Source organism: Halichoerus grypus, chromosome X, assembly GCF_964656455.1.
Source record: "Halichoerus grypus chromosome X, mHalGry1.hap1.1, whole genome shotgun sequence".
Lineage (NCBI taxonomy): Eukaryota > Metazoa > Chordata > Mammalia > Carnivora > Phocidae > Halichoerus > Halichoerus grypus.
The window spans coordinates 1,248,449-1,252,517 of NC_135727.1; positions in this window are offsets into that span (position 1 = coordinate 1,248,449).

Sequence of the window (4,069 nt, forward strand, 5' to 3'; positions counted from 1 at the left end):
AAATCTGGAAGAATACACTGACACTCGGTCATGGTGGCTAGTGCAGGAACTGAGACCACTAGAAATACTTGCCTCTAACTTACACATTTGTGTAAAGGCCGTATGTCTTTTTTTTTTTTTTTTTAAGGTTTTGTTTATTTATCTGACAGAGAGAGACACAGCGAGAGAGGGAACACAAGCAGGGGGGGGGTGGGAGAGGGAGAAGCAGGCTTCCCGCGGAGCAGGGAGCCCGATGTGGGGCTCGATCCCAGGACCCCAGGATCATGACCAGAGCCAAAGGCAGACGCTTAACGACTGAGCCACCCAGGCGCCCCTGCTGTATGTCTTTTATATTAAGCATATACTACACTTGTAAGAAAGGTTAAAAGTATAAATAAATACAGAATTGTAAATACATTATGATTCCAGGTTTGTTTCCCTGCTTTAAATATGCATGCACATACATTTGTAATTCATAAAGAAACCTGAGGGAAACCATTAAAATGTTCACAGTGGTTCTCTCTAGGTGGTGAGAGAGTGGAGGGTATTTTTTGGTCATTCTACAAGTTTCTGTAATTCTGCAACTATGTCCAATGACCATGTTTTGCTTCCATAAACTGAAACTAAAATCCAAAAAACCACAACATTTTATAACCAAAAATGCAACAAAAATATTTTATCTTTGCTGGAATGGGGAAAAATCTGGCACACCAAATGGACCATCTACACTAAATTTCTTTTTTTTTAAAGTAAGCACTACACACAACATGGGGCTTGAACACCCAAGATCGAGTTGCATGCTTGGGGCCCCTGGATGGCTCAGTCTTTGGAGCATGTGACTCTTGATCTTGGGTCATGAGTTCAAGCCCCATATTGGGCATGGAACCTATTACGAAAAAATAAAAGTCGCATGCTCTACTGACTGAGCCAGCCAGGTGCTCCCCCACTCCGCCGTCTACACTAAATTTCAAACTCTTAAGTGATTGGATTCACCCCAAAGCATCAGGCATGTGCCAGCTTCAGTGTGAAGGAGTGCAGCCTGGATTTAACTTGACAAATGTCTGGCCCACGGGAGTCACTCAGGGAGTGTTGGTTGAATGAGAAAATGAAAGTGATAACAGCAGAAATTCTGGGCTGAGGCTGAACTGGACACCTGCCATCTCCTCCCACTTGAAGGGGTGGAGAAGACAAGGCATCTTTGTTCAGAAGTGAAGTTGCTGTGACCAAGCCAGACCTTTCTCCAGCTGGGGAGAATAGGAATATGAGAATGATGTTGTGACATCTACTAATGAAATTCATAACATTAGCTGGTGAAAGGAGAGACACTATTCTATACATTTAAAGGATGCTAAAATAGCACTTTTAAATCCAATGTCCCCACCTGACCCTGAAAACCCTTGGTGGGACTGGAATTGAAGCCTGATCTCAAACAGCAGAGTCTGGATGTCCTTTCCCTGAGCAAGCCACCTCACCCACACGTCTCCCCTCCCACCCTGTCTCTCTGGAACTCATACTTGTGCTCAATCTCTACTCAAGGCATTCATCTACGCTCAGCCCTCAAGGAAGCTTGGCTCCATCCTGGAGGACACTGTCTTCTCACTGCCCTCTCCTCAACACCATACACCTCGGGGTAGGAGCTTCAGTGTGCCTCCCCCAGGGCTGTTCTCCTGTCCCATATTCCTTCCTCCTTTAAAAAAAAAATCACTCTGGGAATTTTATGATTTCAGGTCTCACATTTATATATATATATATATATATATATATATATATATATATATATATTTTTTTTTTTTTTTTTTTTAGAGAGCTAGAGGGGAGGCAGGAGGGACAGAAGGAGAGGGAGAGAGAGGCTCTTAAGCAGGCTCCACACCCAGCATGGAGCCCCACACGGGGCTCAATCTCACAGCCCTGAGATCATGACCTGAGCAGAAATCGAGTCGGACGCTTAACCGACTGAGCCACCCAGGCACCCCTCACATTTAGATCTTTAAGCCATTTTGAGTTTATTTTTTGTCGGTGCTATAAGAAAGTGGTCCAATTTCATTCATTTGCATGCAGCTGTCCAGTTTTCCAAGCACCATTTGTTGAAGGGAACGTCTTTTCCTCATTGGATATTCCTACCTCCTTTGTCATAGATTAATTGACCATAATCTCATGGGTTTATTTCTGAACACTCTATTCTGTTCTATTGATCTACGTGTCTATTTTTATATCAGTACCATACTGTTTTGATCACTACATCTTTGTAGTATATCTTAAAATCTGGGACTGTGATATCTCCAGGTTTGTTCTTCTTTTTCAAGATTGCTTTGGCTCCTCGGGGTCTTTTATAGTTCCATAAAATTTTGGGATTATTTGTTCAGTTATGTGAGAAATGCAATGCTATTTTGATAGGGATTGTATTACATCTGTAGGTTGTTTGGGGTAGTATGGACATTTTAACAATACTGGTTCTCCCAAGCCATGAGCATGGATGGAATAGCTTTCCATTTGTTTGTGTCATCTTCAATTCCTTTCATCAGTGTTTTATAGTTTTCAGAGTACGAGTCTTTCACCTCCTTGGTTAAGTTTATTCCTAGGTATTCTATTCTTTCTGGTGCAATTGTAAATGGGATTGTTTTCTTAATTTCTCTTTCTGCTACTTCATTACTAGTGTATAGAAATGCAAGGGATTTCTGTATATTAATTTTATATACTATGACTTTACTGAATTCCTTTATCAGTTTTAGTTTTTTGGTGGAGGCTTTATGATGTTGAGGTATGTTCCCTCTAAACCCTTGTTGAGAGTTCTTATTGTGACTGAATGTTGTAGTTTGTCAAATGCTTTTCCTGCATCTATGAAAGTGATCATATGGTTTTTATCCTTTCTCTTGCTAATGTGAGGTACCACGTTGATTGATTTATGAATAGTGAATCATCCTTGCACCCTGGGAATAAATCCACCAAAAGCGAAATTAAGCTACTGGGACTACACCAAGATAAAAGCTTTTGCACAGCGAAGGAAACCATCAACAAAACAAAAAGACAACCTACAAATGGAGAGAAGATATTTGCCGCTGATGCGTCCAATAAGGAGTTAATATTCAAAATATAAAAAGAAGTTATACAACTCAACACCAAAATAATAAATAATCCAGTTTTTACGAACGGGCAGATGACATGAATAGACATATTTGCAAAGAAGATACACAGATGGCCAACAGACAAATGAAAAGATGTTCAACGTCACTGGGCGTCAGGGAAATGCCAATCAAAAGGATGAGATACCGCCTCACACCTGTCAGAACGTCTAAAAGCACAAACACAAGACATAACAAGTGTTGGCGAGGATGTAGACAGAAAGGCAACTTCGTGCGCCCTGGGTGGGACTGCGAGCCGGTGCAGCTACCGCGGAAAACAGGGACGAGCTTAGTCAAGGGAGGGAGTCACGTGCCAGCGGCCTCACGAGAAGGCTCTGCGGGGGGCGGGGGGGGGGCGGGGGATGGTGCCTGCCCGCTAGGGAGCCCAAGTGACGTCAAGCACCGAGAGGCGGAGCTTCCTGAACTAGGCTCCACCTCCTCAAGGTCGGCTAGGTCCGGAAATGTCCGGCGCCACAGCGAGCCCGCGTTGGCGGGAACCGGCCCTGTGCGGGGCAGTCTGCGCAGGCGCCGTGGGCACTCCCAGCTGCCTTGCGCGCGGAGGGGCGGAGCTTCGCGAAGGCTCTGAGCGCCTGAGCCGCGAGCGGGGAGTGCGGGCGGCCTCGCGGTGGGCTGTGGGGAGCCATGCAGGCCCCAGACGAGCGCGACGAGCGCGACGAGCGCGACGAGCGCGACGGCAGCGGGGGCGAGGACAGCGAGGCCAGCGAGGCCGGCGAGGCCGGCGCGGCGGGCGGAGCGGGCGCAGCGGGCGGCGCCGGCGGCCAGGACCGCCAGCCCAGCCCCGGAGCTGCTGGTTGCCGGGAGCGGCCCGGCAGCCCTGAGGGCGACGGTGGCCCCGGCGGCGGCGAGGGAGAAGAGGGCGAGGCGGCCGATGCCCCTGCTCAGGCCGGGCAGGCGGCGCAGGCCCTGCGGCCTGGTGGGGACGCGGCGCCCGTAGCTGTGGCCGCGGCAAG